The 16,416-nt window shown below is 44.2% G+C and overlaps 1 long non-coding RNA gene across 1 annotated transcript in view; it reads right to left on the bottom strand.

Annotated features, from left to right (window-relative positions):
* Nucleotides 1–16,208, bottom strand: part of LOC142769344 (uncharacterized) — a 47,415-nt gene extending 31,207 nt beyond the window's left edge. Inside the window, exon 1 of the long non-coding RNA XR_012885784.1 lies at nt 16,039–16,208. This is a non-coding gene — a long non-coding RNA (uncharacterized LOC142769344). The remainder of the gene's footprint in view (nt 1–16,038) is intronic.
* Nucleotides 16,209–16,416: the final 208 nt, after the last annotated feature.

Below are 16,416 nucleotides of genomic sequence, written 5' to 3'. Positions count from 1 at the left end.
CCGTCAATTTTGATATCTTAGGACCCTTTTCTCTGGCTGGACCCTCCCAATACGGCCTCACCGATATCAACCACTACACTCGGTGGCACGAAGCATGACTCCTCGAGCGAATCACCGAGGAAGACGTCGCCTCGGTCTTCTTCACTGGCTAGACTTCTGTTATGTCCGGTGTTGTCGTCGGCCCATAGACGTACGCGTAGGTCGCGGTAGTCTAAAAAGCTCAGACAGCCTCGAACGGTTAAAAACAAGTTTATTCCTATTCGGATGGAAGCGGCGGCCGAACTGCCGGGGGAAACGACGGTGGCTCGTTTCCGCCGAGCGGGGGAAGGGAAGGAGTCAACATCTGGAAGCAGTTTCAGCAACCGTTCCTTCGCGGGTTTGGAGCGCTCGTGACACAGGGCTGCTTGGAACACAACATCTGGAGACGTACCAATTCAGGCTCATCGGACTGACTAGGAGCTTTGAACACTTGAGGAACACCAATTACCAGCCCAGCACCAACAGAATGATCAATGGTTTCCACCGACAGTTCAAGGCAGCCATTATGTGTCATCTGGTCTCAACCTGGCTCGAGGCCATATCAGCTGTCATTCTTGGTCTTCGCGCCACCTTCAAGCTGGACATCCACGCTACACCAGCAGAGCTCGTTTACGGGGAACCATCTCCATCTTCCAGGTAAATTTCTGAGATTTCAGCCATTCAAAACTACGACGTTAGACCCCACCGACTTGGTTGCCCGGCTCCAACACGCCATCGCCACCTGTCAAAAACGAGTGCCAAAAAAGAGCACGCCGCCGAATTCCGGCCACCAAGTGCAAGCCCTGAAAAGATATGGAAGCAAAGAGGCGTGGGGATGCAGAGTTGCGTCACGTGTCGCAGACGGCTCTCGAAACGTCTTGCTCTTTACCCAGCCTTGGCTGGGCATCGCGCCGACGAAACGATTAGAATTTTGTGGAATCTAGCGTGAAAGGCATTTAAGCGAGCAGCGGAGAAGGAAGATCAGGAGAAGAAGAAAGTTTGCGCCAATGTTTGTAGCGTGTTTCCACCGTGTCGGCGAAGTTTTTGTCCTCAGTGCAAACCAGGAGATGAAGACAGTTTACGCCCATATTCGTAGGCGGTAGATGAAAGTTTTGCGCAAGTGTGCGTAGGGTCGTTTCACCGTTCCGGCGAAGGCTTCTGTCCTCAGTGACAAAGTAGGTAATGAAAAGGACTTCCGCCTGAAGGGTGAAGGCTGGTGCTACCAGCAGAAGAATAGTGTGAGTCTACCGACTGAGAGCGAAGACGCGTCTTGTAATCGGAACATGAGGGAAGCCGACGTGTTACCGGCAAAGAAGTTTGGTGCTTGGAGAGCGGCCAATCAAAGACGCGAGGTTTCCTGGAAGAGTAACTTCGGGGGCAGCGGATCGACAATAGCGCTGGACTTTGAGTGAGTGATTCTTGGAACAGCATCATTCAGACTTTGTTCCAAGGACTTTGGACTGAATAAGTTATCAAACTCTTTAGTATTTAGGTGCATATTTGTGTATCGTTTGATCTGCCATAATTGAGATTTTAATTATGTTTTGTTTATCAACTCGCGGCTCTGAATTGTTCTTTGCGCCACAGCTGGCTTCCGCTGGCGCGCTAAATAGGAACACTTTTAAATTGTCCGCGCATTCATGGTGCAGTTCGGGGGGCCGAAACTTGAGCCCTTGGAATTAGCCCGGCGATCACCTCCCGAATAAACGGGACCTGTGACACACCTAACGCCCGTCACCTGCAGCCCACGCCTTTTATGTTCAGTAGCATCATGCACGCCCACTGTCCTTCGTGACGACATCGTTCACCGGCCTTTCCTGCCACTCTACAGCGTACCCTACCTAGTTGCCCAACACAATGGCAAAAACTTCACTTGATGCTTGAACGGGGACGACGCCTGTGTCTAGACTCACTACCTTCCACTCGGATACATCGCTGTGAACGAACCAGGCAGCACCACTTCTTCAACTAGCGTACTTTCACAGCCGCCGACATCGCAGCCCGCTCCTTTCACGACACGGTCTGGTAGTCTCGTCGCCACCCAGACATTTACAGACCCCGAGGGCCCTGCACTTCCCCGTGGGGGAGGGTAGCGTGGCAACCATTTCGCACCAAGCTGTGCAGGCTCCCGATAAGAGACAGCGCCAGTCGGGACAGTTTCCCCAGAGGCTTACCTCGAAACTGGTGGCCATAAAACCCAAGCTGCCAAGATCGGTTTTGTTATTTTTCTCTAACCGTTCGGGTGCAGCATCGGCATGCTCGCCTTGCTGTTGCTACCACGTTAATAAGAATTATGGCAGATCCCACGTACAGTGTAAATCTATGATATGCGAAGCACAAAGGAGGAAGGTTGATATGTCACTTCAAAATTAGCCCAACGTTACGAGGTGGAGGTAACTGATGCCGTACATGACTGCCGTGTAATCAATATCCTGTTTGAATGTGTCGTTTACCTTCGTCATCTATTCACATCACGTGATTTCAAATTTAGTACAAGTGTAGGTACTTCGCTATTTATTGAGATCACGTAACACCAAATTTGGTATATGTGGAGCTAGCGAAACAGCTGCGAGCGCATCATGTAGGGTCCAATATACTCCAACGTAACGTTGACGCACGCACACACTGAGCACAGCAACGCTACGTTGGAAAAACTTTAGCATTCTATAGCCTGACGCCAGGTGCGACTGGCGCGACCAGAGTACGTCGGCGCGCGCTGAAACGCGCATGCGTCGAAGCAAGGCAGAGCGGCGCGCGCCTGCGAGTATATCGCTGCGTTTGCAAAACAAAGATGTCTTAAAATAAAGATGCAGCAGGACTAGCGACCACACTGGCGAAAGGGGTCGATGACATGTGTGCCACTTCTGCTCTCGTACAGGTAGTGATATGCATGATACTGGAGGTACCATTGCTTGACGGCAACCTCCAAAGTGTGATTGTCAACGTAAACCAAGAGATGTGGTGGATGAGTCGAGAGAAAGGCTTTGAGGTGGTGGAAAAAAACTGAGAGGTGCATAGGTGGGTGGTTTTCACTTCGATGGGCGGGTAGGTCATGAGGTGGGTTCGCGACTTGCAGGACGCGCAGTAGCTTTTTTGGGGGGAAAGCAAGCCCTTCGGGGTGCAGGATAGCTAGTAACGAGGAAAACAACCTGCAGACGCTTTGACAGGTGGTATTGACAGATACAATTCCAAAGTGGCACCAGAATCTAAGATAGGTAGAGTCCATGGCAGAAACAGGCGTAGCCACGATGGCCGAGCCAATTCAAACATAGGGTATATTAACATGCAGAGTGGCAGGAACAAGCTGAAATGGGAAGAGATAGAAGAACAGCTAACGGAGGAGAGGCCGATGGTATATGGTTTTGTAAAAACACATCTTGGGGACTTGTAACAACCTTCAAACAAGCCGAGTTGGAAATATTGTAAGAGAACAAAAGGCAGCAGAAAAGGGGGTGGTATTGGAGCATCAATTCATAAAAGTACAGACTGGGAGAGGGTCAAGCAGGAGTGCAAGGATCATTTACGGCTTAAGAGAGAAAGTGGCAGGACAAATGACACTCCTTGGTTTGGTGTACTTGTCGACGGGAGCAAAGGCCAGAGAGGAAAAACCAGGCAATAGTGCCGTGTATATCAAAATACATTGAGGAATTAGGAGGAGAGTGCGAGATAATTATACTAGAAGATATGAATGCGCACATATAAGATATAGATGGTTATACCAACCCAACAGGCAAAATGATCATAGATATATGTGAAAGGCATGATTTCATCATTTGCAACAGTACTGAGAAGTGTGAAGGGCAAATAACATAGAAGGTAGGAAAGCTGCAGTCGATGATAGCTTGCGCAATGAGGTTGCTTGATAGGCTCAAAAGATTGCACATAGACGAATGTGGCTTCACACGTCTGGGTAGTGATCACAAACGTATCAAGCCAAATTTTGGAAGAGCCGTGAAAGTGGGAAGGACCCAAGTTGAGCAACTACAGGAAATTTTTATTCAGAAAGGCAAATAGAAATCGCTAACAAACAATTATAGCAAGTAATCACTAAAGACAATAAAACAGTGTGTATATACACGAATATAATTAGAATGTTTGAGCTAGAGCTTGCTAAGGCACGTGACAAGTCACCCCTCAAAAGAAGACACAAACCCAGCTGTTGGTGGGATGAGGAAGTTAAGATAGCCATAAAAAAACGTCAGGAAGCCTCTAGGAAACACAGACATGCTAAGCAGTCGGGTGAACCAACAGAGGATGTTGAAAGAAAATGGGACATCTTTCTTAGCTGCAAAAAAGAAGCATCTCTTCTGATCAATAAAAATATTAGAAGAAAGGTGGCTCATTGGCTGGCAGAAGTACTTGAAAAGGATAGAAAAGCAGCTACAAAATTCCGGAACGATCTAAACTCCCTCAGAAATGAGACGAGCCTACAGCAGAGTTTGATAACTACAACTCAAGGTGTTAGGCTAGAAGGGGACGAAGCCATTGAAAATATAAGAACAAGGGTGAAAGCAAAGATTTCAACAGGGAAGTGCCTTACGCACCACAATAGACAAAGATGAATCAAGTGGCGTAATAGCTCCATTTTCACAACGGTAATGGGGAAGGGCTGAGAAGAGAATTCCTAGATGTTCATCAAGAGCCAAGATGGCATTCTAAATATGCTGAGAAAGACACTGGGTCCGAAGTCTAAGCAGACTTTGAGAGAGGCAGTGAGCAAAATAATATTCGATGATGAAATCCCCAATGGCTGCAAACTTAGCAGGATGAGCATGATCTATAAAGGAAAGGGGGACAAAGCTGACATAAACAACTACCGTCCTAAGACAGCAACATCAGTGGTCTACAGGCTGGCGATGCAGAATATAAAGGAAAGACTACAGGCATGGATAGATGATGAGGGGGTGCTGGGGGAACTGCAGAATGGGTTTCGGAAACAAAGTAGGTTGGAAGACAATCTGTTTCCACTGACGCAGTGCATCGAAATAGCAGAAAAGGAGCAGAGGCCCCTGTGGCTAGCATTTTTGTATATCGAGGGAGCGTGCGATAGCGTGGTTCAAGAAATATTGTGGGGAATACTAGACTTACTAGACGTGGAAGATGTAATCACTACTCTTTTAAAGGATATCTATAAAGGTAACAAGGTAATTAAAAAGTGGGAAACAAAGGTATCCAAGCCTGCAGAGGTAAAATGAAGGCTTAGGCAGGGGTGTCCTGTTTCACCCTTGTTATTCATGATGTACCTATAAGGATTAGGGGCCAAGTTACAGGCAAGTGGACCTAACTTCAACCTCTCTTTTGTGAAACAAGGAAAACTCATTGAACAGGCACCACCAGCATTGATTTACGCAGATGATATAGTGCTAGTGGCCGACAACAAGAAAGATTCAGAGATTGATGGACATCTGTGCTAAGGAGGGAGATAGGTTAAATTTAGGATTCAGTAAGAAAAAATAAACAGTCATGATTTTTAATGATAATGAAGGTAGTGAGCTTAGAATACAGGAGGTCACGCTAGAGATAAAAGATAATTACAAATATTTGGGCGTATGGATAAGCAATGAGGCCAAGTACCTAAAGCAACACGAAACATACGTGTTGACTAAAAGTAACAGGAATGCAACAGTGATAAAAAACAGGGCACTGTGGAATAACAATAGGTATGATGTTGTGCGAAGAATAAGGAAAGAGGTCATGGTTCCTGGTCTGACGTTCGGATATGCAGGCTTGTGCATGAGATTAGAAGTTCAAGCAAAATGAGAAATTAAGCAACGTGGAATAGGTAGGCTTGCCTTAGGAGCTCACGGGAATACACCAAATCAGGTAGTAAGAAGTGATACGGGGTGGACATCATTCGAGGGCAGGGAAGCTAGCAGCAAGATAAATTTGAGAAGCGATTGAGAGAAATGGGGGAGCACCGTTGGGCTAGGAAGGTATTCAGCTACTTGTACATCAAGAATGTCGATACAAAATGCAGGAAGCGAACCAGAAAATACTAGTAAGTACTTAGAAAACAGAAGGGGACCAAACCAAAACGAATGATCGGTTAAGAAGAAGGTGACGCAAGCTGACACCGATATGTTGAGAATTGGCATGACTAAGAAGTCCGCAGTAGAGATCTGTCAAACTTTTAAGCAGGAAATCGCCAAGGACAGGATCTATGATAATACTCGGGGTAGTTCTCTACTGTTGGAGGTCAGGACGGAAGTATTTCGAACCGAGATATATCGGGCAAAATATGCAGGCGTACACATGGTATGCAGTGCATGTGGAGAAGAGGTGGAAACTGCCGAACATTTGCGAATGTTCTGTAAAGGGCTTCACGCTATAGTTCAGGATGATGGTGCAGAATTTTTCAAAGTACTGCGGTTTAGCGAGAGCGATTGCAAAATATACTTTCAGCGGGAAGAATTACCTAGAAGGACGTTATCTGACTAGTGGATAATGTCGAGACACGAGAGAAAACTAAACACTTCACTGCAAACTATTAGTCCTCAACCTCATTTTTAAAGGTAAAAAATCTAGTTTTTGGTTCACTACGTATTACGGCTTGGTGGTGTTGACCATCGTCCAATCTAAAGGGTAGAGTGATATCAATACAACCATCCATCCATAGCAGGACCGGTGCCTGGCGTGGCAACGCCGGTGTGACGCGATGAAACGAACGCGCGCCGGGTCATGTCGAAGTGTATTGGCGCCTTGATTGTGGCATGTAGTCATGTTCTCACATGACACGCATCTCATGATTATCATGTTTGCACCCGTTACATACCTTCGTCATCCATTGACATCCCGTAATATTGAATTTAGAATATGTTAAGCTAGCGAAACGGCCGCGACTCCATCATGAGCGTAGCGTGTAGTCGTGTTGTTACATGATACGTATCTCATGATTATCACGTTTGCACTAGTCACATGCCTTTGCTATCTATAAACGTAGCGTAATACCAAATTTGGTATATGTGACGCTAACGAAACGGCTGCCAACGCATCATGAGCGTGGCATGTAGGCATGCTGCTACATGACACGCATGTCCTGATTATCATGTTAGGGTCTGTCGCTTGTGTTCGCCATGCAATCATGTCATATCATACCAGTTCTGAAACATGTCATGCGAACAAAATCACCGCAAGAGCAACAGGACCATAAAATGTAAATCATGACATTCATGGTACACATTGCATGATTTTCATGTTATGACTAGTGAATTATGTTTCTCATTCAGTCATGTTGTGCCATAATAAGTTTGGTATCGATACCATGATCAAAATGGCCAAGAGAGTTAAAAGTTGTTGGCGGCTAGCTAGCTGGCTAGCTAAATAGCTGGATAGATAGATAGATAGATAGATAGATAGATAGATAGATAGACAGACAGACAGACAGACAGACAGACAGACAGACAGACAGATAGATAGATAGATAGATAGATAGATAGATAGATAGATAGATAGATAGATAGATAGATAGATACGCTAAAATATACTGACGTTCACTACGAAATGCTTCGTATTTAAGAGTTCTGTTTTCCTGTTCGGATCCGCCCTTCGTTGACCCAGCATCCCACAAATTGAGACTTCATCTTGTGCAAAAAAAATCAGGAGTGGGAATTGCATCTTCAGTGTTCATGTGTATATCTCAGTTTGTTTATCCGGTTTTACACCTAATTATCAAGCGGAACTGCTTGCATTGGTCTTAGAACTATAGCAATCGCGTTCATCTATAACACACGCTGTCATTTTTAGGGACTGCCTGTCTGGGCGTTTTTAATCAACTGCACCTAATATGTCGAATGCTTTGAAAGTGTTCCTTCGCCTTGCCCCAAGACAATTATGACTCATTCGCGTGGTATGGGTCATCATCATCATCATCATCGTCATCGTCAACCTGGCTACGTTCACTTCATGACAAAGGCATCTCCCATATTCCTCCAGTCATCTTGGTTCTGTGCTTGCTGCTGCCATTTCATACCAACAAACTTCATCTCATCTGACCATCTAACTTCCTGTCTCCTCTTAACCCGCTTGCCTTCTCTAAAACTCCAGTTATTTACACTTACTGCCCACTATTATCCTCTCTACGCAGTACATGCCCAGCCTATTTCCATTTACTCTTCTTGATTTCAACTATGATATCTTTAACCTTCGTTTGTTCCCTGATCCACTCTGCTCTTTTCTTGAGTTTTAAGATTGCACATACTATTTTCCTTTTCATTTCTTGCTGCGTGGTCCCTAATTTGAACTGAACACTCTTTGTAGTAAGTCTCCTGGTCTCTCCTGCGTAGCTAAGTACAGGCAAGATGCAGTTGTTGTATACCTTCCTCTAGAGGGATAGTAGCAATCTACCTGACAAGACTTAAAAGTTCTTGCCAAACGTGCTCCACTTCATTCTTATTCTTCTAGTTACTTGATTCTTGTGGTTGGGCTCCGCGGTTATTACCTGTTCTAGTTAGACATAGTCTTTTACAGTTTCTAGTGCATTATCACCTATCTCGAAGCACTGTTCTCTGTCGAAGTTGTTGTACAACACTTTTGTTTTCTACAAATTAAGGTACTGGTACCAGATCATAAAGGTTGAACCATCAAGGAATGTTTAGATGCACTTGAAGTGCTCTCAAATAATGGTACAATAGTTTTTTTATTGCCGAAGCTAACATTTATCGCCGTGGCACGACTTGAAAATTTTGCCACGTCAGATAACTTTGGAAAATCTCGCTTGGCAACACCTCAGTTCCCTGAACCTAAGTACTCTCGGAAAAAATTATTGTGCTCCTCTGAAGGATGGAAATCTCAATTAAAACCTACAATGCTCAGTCCTCCTCAACCCTTAAAATTTTCCTACACAAGTCTGGTCTAATACCGTCCCCCTAATGCTCCCACTCATTGACAGTGAATGTCTCTTAACATGTAGGTTATTTGCAAACCAAAGCAAAACACTCTTGAAAGAACCTCACTGTACTATGGCTTTCAATGCATCCCTTCTGGTGGTCTTTTTCATCGGATCAACAAAAAGGACTTTAGCCAGAGGAACATTTGCAAAGCCGTATGCGATTTGCGAAGGAAAACAAAATGAAGCGAAGAGTGAACATAGAGATGAGTTCACTTTATTTTCAACTCGATTATCTTGTTGTGTTTTGTTTTGTTTCGTTTCCTTCATTAATTCTATTTTTCATTCTGCTTTATAATGTCCGATAATGTATTCCTTTTCAGAAGATAAGTATCAGAACGTATTGGGATCACAAAACGATTTTACTTATAAGATAAGGTATCATCCATTTCACGGCCGATCACGCGTCGTGAGCTGCCCCAGGAGTTCAACCCTTTTAGACGCCAAGTACACATTTGTGTGCACCACTAATTTTCGTTATTTGCATCAAGTAGGGGCTAAAAAAGAGCAAGATATATCGTACAATAAACGAATTGAACCTTTTGCATGGTTATTTGTCTTCGTCTAACCTCATTTTGTGGTGCGCTGACGCATATGATCACTTTTCTGAAAGCACTGAGTCACACTTTACTCAGTATTCTACCTGCCGTTTCCTTCAAGCAATGCAAAAATATTTTGTTGCTCACAATTGACACTTCCAAGAATGAATTTGCACTGTATTTTTATACAGATATTGCATTCTAATTAAATCAAAAGTAAGCATCAATGACTTCAGGATACAAAGATATTTAGTTGCAACGTAATCAAAACAAGTTACGTTACTATAACACGCATATATTCAACAATTATCTCGTTATTTTTGTTGCAATACAATACTGAGTGGCTTTAAGTATTGTTGTAATGATCTCACACCTTTACAGACAGTTCTTATTAGTTGGCGTCTGAAATGGTTAGGGACCAATGAACCAATCAACCCTCTGAAGTGGAGTGCATCGCTTAGCAGTTGCGAGCTGCCCTCCCATGCGAGGATCTCAAGGACTGGGCCGTCAAGCGGGCCAGAGCCATTGCTGAGAACCTCGAAAGGTGTTCCTCAAGCGATAGATTCCTGGTCGCCTAGTTCTGGGCACAAGCCACAATAACCATGAGACAAAGTTTTATCCGCTCAACCTAATTAGGACTCCCTTAACTATTCCCCCTTGGCGAATAAAAATTATGTCCTCTTGATGTGACACTCAGGACACTCAAGATGTGACACTCAGTCAGGCACTCATGCTTTTTTGTCACACCTCCTAGGCAGGACAAATGGACACAATATTTGTGTTTTTCTGAAATAAAACGTTCGTTTATTCATCCCCTCCGTATTGGTAGGGGGGAGGACGGACACAACTTGCTTATAGGGCATGTCACGAAAAAAGCTTTTGGGCATCATGAAAACCTAAGTGGTAGAAGTGCCGATTTCTCCGGTAAATAACGCATTCGGAGTCGTGTCTGTCTGTCTGTCTGTCTGTCTGTCTGTCTGTCTGTCTGTCTGTCTGTCTGTCTGTCTGTCTGTCTGTCTGTCTGTCTGTCTGTTTATAAAATGTCTGGCACTGTGCGCGAGGGCAGTGGCAGTAAGCTTCCTTTTCTCTTCTGCCGCAATTACATGAGCGAAGGAGATGTCTTAATGCGACAGCGTTAATCAAATTGTTTTGTGGGATTTCCGGCGTACACGTCCGTCTTGTTGGCTGTGATTGAAAACTCAGCATCTTCTCCGGTAAAAAAAATCAAGAAAGGTGCAAATCAAATATATCATAAGAGTTTTCAGGTTTGAGTGAACATTGAACTAGGGCTGCTTGCGTAGCAAGGAGGTTTGTTACCACGCAACCAAAAGTTTTCGGGTTTGAGTGGGCATTGAACTAGGGCCGCTTGCGTAGCAAGGAGGTTTGTTACAACGCAACCACGTGTCTGCTTCCAAATACACTGAAACTAACTTCCTCTGCTTGGAAATGCATTGAAAGTAACGCTGAATTAACGCTTCAAAATACACTGGAACTAACTTGCTCTGCTTGAAAAATGCACTGAAAGTAACATTTATGCTTTACAAGCACACGCGTGTTGTATACGGGCTGCCGAATACAACATGTGATGTCGCAGTTATATTGCGTGGTACTAGCATGCATTGTCATCGGGCGTCAGAACACGTGATTACCATAACGATCTCGTGGCTTAAAGTCGGACAGCCATTACAAAAGGCAGACATGTGACTTCGCGTATAGCCTTAAAATCACGTATTCAGTGCAGAACAATTTCGAAAGCATTTCACACGCGTCAATGTTAAAGGTTGAAAGCATGCTACCTATTACACACAAGGTAGCCATTTGCGAAAGCTTCACTGAAGCTACTTTCCCCTTTATCGATTACATTGTATAGTAATTGACAATTTAAACTTCTCGAGTAATGTCATACGATAAAAAAGCATACACTAAAATGTTAAAGTGCACAATACGAACAGTATATCGAGTTCACCACTGAAACGCGAACCTTAAAGATCTCACTCTATTCTTATATTTTACTCTTAACACCTTAACGGAAATGATTGACACCAATGACTATGTCGTTCAAGTGGCAGAGTCAAAAGCTACCAAGCATTTAAAGATGTTTGTGGAGTCCACGGAGTCATGTTTCAATAGAAGGCAGCAAGATATAGCTGTTGTTCACTGTCGTAGCGGCTGAAAACGAAGGTTAGATGCTTATTATTTCTTTGCGTGCGTAACTATGACAAATAGCACACGTCAAGGTGCGGAACATTAAAGCACTGATTCGAATGCTTACGAAATCACAGCAGTCGTAAAATCTGCTTTCACACTGTGTACTTATCTCCACACCTCTTTAGTTTTACTCAACTCCGTTGGGTCGTCTCCCGCAGCAAGTGTGAAGGCGCGATGACACTGATGAGTCCTTTAGAAAGCGTGACAGGCATCCTGCTTTAGCGGCCATAAAGAGGCGCACTTGGAAAACACTTGCGTGACGACCAAGACGTTCGGGTTATTGAGTTTCTCTCGGAGTCGCTCCCGAACCGCAGCTTAACACAGCTACAGAGAAATAAGACATCGAGGCGGCAGGTGCGACGCTGCTACTGAACTGAACGCATCATGGTCGGCCAGGCGACGACATTGTGCTTTTTTCTGCTCGTTGCAGGTAAGTGCGCTCGCTGCGTTGCGTCGATGCTACGCTCTTGGAGAAGTTCAAAAAGAAGATTTTAGCCGCCGACGTTCTGACCCAACTACAAGCACATTAGAACCCCACAAAAAGTGTTCACCCTGAGGCAACGTCTGCTATCCTTGCTCCTGTGTGGGCAGAGAACTCGTATTTTCAACGTCGATCGCGAAGCGCTGAAGAGCTTTGACAGAGATCGTTACATGCAAAGTTTTAAAACAGGTCGGAGTGCTAGCGATTCACCGCGTGAAATAGGCATACGTCTAATCAAGAAGCAGCTGCCTGTCTTTTAGTGATCAATTAGCGCCAGCCTAAACTACAAAGCTCGGCTCGTATGCACAAGACGCTTTTAGCATAATATATTCGCAACTTACGAGCCAATGGTGACGCCATGAAAGGCCCTTGTACTGTGCGATGTTAGCACTCGTTAGAGAACGCATGAAGGTCAAAATTTCCGGAGTCCTCCACTATCGCGTTTCCCAAATATATGATGGTTCTGGGTTTTCATATGCGAGATGCTGTACTAAAGCATATTTGACCATTTGTGTGTCAGCAATAGTGAGGAAGTAAAATACGGGTTGAGAAACAGCGTTACATAAATGATACGCCACTTTGCACGTTTTTTTTTCTAATTCAAGAAAGGCTTTTGTGTGTGTGTGTCATGTTCTTCTAGAAGTAACTGAATACAACCTCATCGCTTTTGTAGTTGCATGACGCCTGCCGTTGTATTTCTGGCTCTGAGAACACTTCGGGATTTTCGCTACGTAAGCATGTATTGAAGCTCAGGGATCGCCAAGGTATCAGCATTCGAACACGGTCAAAGTTGATCATTCAGGATGAAACCTCAGGTACAGGTTTCACGTGTGTAAAGGTTGGGTGTACAAGACACTATGCTACTCACCTGCTGCAGCAAGGAATGAAAGAGCTTATACGTCATAACCATTACTACCACTAGTATTGACCGTTACTGCCACCAGACAAACGGTATATCACCCATTTGTGTTTTTCACGATTGATGGAAGTCATTAATTACCGTGTCAAAACGGAGTCATCAGAGCACTGCCACACGACCTGTCAAGTTTCCTTTCACGTCGTCTACAGGAGCCGATATGATGTAGGATGTTGGTAAATTCTTCTGGTCACTGTTTTTCAAGGGAATAACAATATTACAAACTCAGGAGCCCTTCTGTCGCAAAATCTCTCTATGAGGTTGAGATAGTGTCCACGTGACTGTGCGCGAAGCTCTACAATTCCGCCTTCTCATCGCATTTTGAAGCGTATCTTGCCTTTTTTCCTTTTTTTATACCGCAAGTAAGACCATTATCTACATGCTAAGCAGGTTGACATTTCAGTTGTTACAGATTTGATTGATATGTGGCGTTTAACGTGCCAAAACCACCATATGGTAACGAGAAACGCCGAAGTGGAGGGCTCCGGAAATTCCGACCACCTGGGGTTCTTTAACGTGCATCCAAATCTGAGCACACGGGCCTACAACATTTGCGCTTCCATCGGAAATGCAGCCGCCGCAGCCAGGATGGAACCCGTGACCTGCGGGTCAGCAGCCGTGTACCTTAGCCACTAGACCACCGCGGCGGGGCAGTTGTTAGAGACAACAACGATGGTCGCAAGTCCAGGCAACAAGTAGATGTCACAACTTGAATTAAAAAGTAGCCTTGATAATAGATAACATTACTGTATCTGATGCGCCTTCTCATTGACAAGCCCTTGACCGAGGGATCATCTTGGATGCAATAGGACTATACAAACGACCTCGTAACCGGCGTGCCTTGTATGGCCATAAAACTTCACACTCGCGAGCCAGGTTCTATTGTTTCGCATATTTTTTATCATTCCCATCTTTAATGCGAAAAAAGAAATGAAAATTGCGAGTGAACACAATATTTACTTGAAATCGACAAATACTGGTGACTGGGTGAGCTCGTGCATGATAAAATGATATTGCTTTAGTGCAGCTCAGTTTGAGCGTGAAGGAAAGAAACTGTGCAGTGAAGAAGGGGAAAAACAGACAACCGTGTGAGCGCTCAAACTGCCGTCTGTTTTTTTTTTCAGTTTCTTGACTGCATAGTATCTTTTCTTGACGCTCAAACTGAGCTGCGTCAAAGCAATATCACTTTACATGACAGGAAGGTTTGCATGCGCACTGCATATTCTCGCTACAGGCCATTTAGTATAAGCACCTACATGTATGTAAACTGTGAAATTTTCGACCGGTCAGACGTGATTTACTGCAGGCCGATGATCAGTTAAAATTGTTGTATGCCCTCTCCATTCTAGCGAAATATTTGTTTTACATGCGGGTGAGCACTACCACCAAGCTCAAGCCTACTAGCAAGGACGATTACGACTGAAGGCATATCTTTGCACCAATTGATTCATGCGTGACACGGAACAAAGCAGGACACATTGGACTTTTGTGTTATACCGATTCCTAAGAAAAGAATCAACCCTGTTTTCTTTGCATTTAGTGCCACACGTGCTTCTGAATATGCGAAGTGTGTTAAAATTACGTTATTGCACCCATTACATAAAATAAAAAAAATAAAAAGTACACATGGTATATACATAATGCCCCTTGCTTCTCGTAATGACTGCTTTAGATTCAGTTACTTTCTCAGCGCTATCGACAAATGAAGTGTGTTACCGAAATCCCTAATCAAGCGTTACTTGTAACGTCATTTGAAGGAAATCTAAAACTGATTTTCTATACATAGGTTTGTGGCTACATATAGCTTTTATTTGCATTATTGCTTTAAACTGTCTCGTGATGCTGTCTACGCATTTGTGTGTTTTGAACACGATACACTTTATTCTGCTCTTTGTACTTTTTCGTATACCTTTTTTTGTATACTTTTGATGCTGTTTGTAATCAATCCTGCGAGGTGACCCTGGATTTTTGCAGCGAATTTTGACTTAAACACTAGTACTTTACACGCTGTAACGAGCGTCATGAGGGCTAGCAGTATGAATAAATGAATGAATGAGGACCAAGTGACTCTTGAATGCACCCTTCTTTCTTTAGCGCTTCCTTGCTCCGCAAATCTTTTTTACGTTTTCTGGCAGTCAGGATTTACGACGGTGTTATCTCCAGCTGTACTGTCAAACACGCTAGGTCAACTCTGTGTTCTCCACTATTGAACCGTAACTGGGGACCCTTAAGCTTCACCTTTAAGAGTTGAACACGATAGCAATATCCAATCCCTATGCATAATTCAACCGCTTAGTGTATACGTTTTATTGACGATGTCACTCGTGAGGCATAAACTGTGGATTACTGCAATATACGGTAATCGAAAAAATTCAAACTGACTTGTGCAAGTGAAGCTTTCGCACATGGTTACACTTTGGGTAGTAGGTAGCATACTGTAAACCTCGAGTATTCAGGCGCGGGAAATGTTTCCGAACTTGCTATGCAGACACCACGTAATCTTGATTGAATACGCGTCGTAACGTGAGTGCTTTTTGTAATGTGTTTTTAAACCATGAATTTGTTGTGATAATCACCTGTTTTGACCCCCAAGGGGAGTGTACGCGGGCACCACGCAATATAACCGCTGTTGTATTGTAAAGTTTCCACACAGAACGCGTGGGTTCGTCAATCCTGAAGCTTGAATTTCCTGCATATACAAGCAAATGAAATTCTTTTCATGACATTGCCAACTTTTGTAATGCCTGTTGTACACTTGTCGCAGTGATCTTAATTATTTTGTGCACAATGCATATAAATAAATCACATTTGCAATAAATACAATCCACAACATGATGAAACTGAAGGAGATCCAAAAACAAATTATGAGAAAAAGATGATGCTTGCGCTTTTGTATTTCTACGTGTGACGCAGTGCACACAACTACAATTACTGAAAAGCTGGGTGTAATAAAGTAACAGTTGAAAAAAAGTCACAATAAAAAGTTTCATACGTAGCAGGCCAGCTCGTGGTACACGTAGGGTAGCCAACGGAGTGCCGCTGAAGATCTCGCCAGCTTAGTAGACGACGAGGGTGCCCAGTATTGCAGCCGTCTCGATACGTTGTGCGGGAACTCCATTCTCGCCGCCTACGCGAGACTCGCGATACCGACTACCGCGCTTCTCGCTGGTTGCTCGTCAACTGCCGATTCCGAAGAAGTGAAAGGATTATTGTGGCGTACGTGTGCTCCCATACCCTCTCGAGGTCATTTGTTTCTCCTCGGAACACATGTGTGCCCTTTCGGTACAGGTGTAGGGAAGACGCGGCGGTGCACTGCTGGGTCGTTAGTCGCCGAATGTCGTCTTTCCAATACAAAGGCGCCCTTCCTTGG

Source organism: Rhipicephalus microplus, chromosome 8, assembly GCF_043290135.1.
Source record: "Rhipicephalus microplus isolate Deutch F79 chromosome 8, USDA_Rmic, whole genome shotgun sequence".
Lineage (NCBI taxonomy): Eukaryota > Metazoa > Arthropoda > Arachnida > Ixodida > Ixodidae > Rhipicephalus > Rhipicephalus microplus.
Note: the sequence above shows the minus strand (reverse complement) of the source record. Positions and strands in the feature narration are given on the sequence as shown.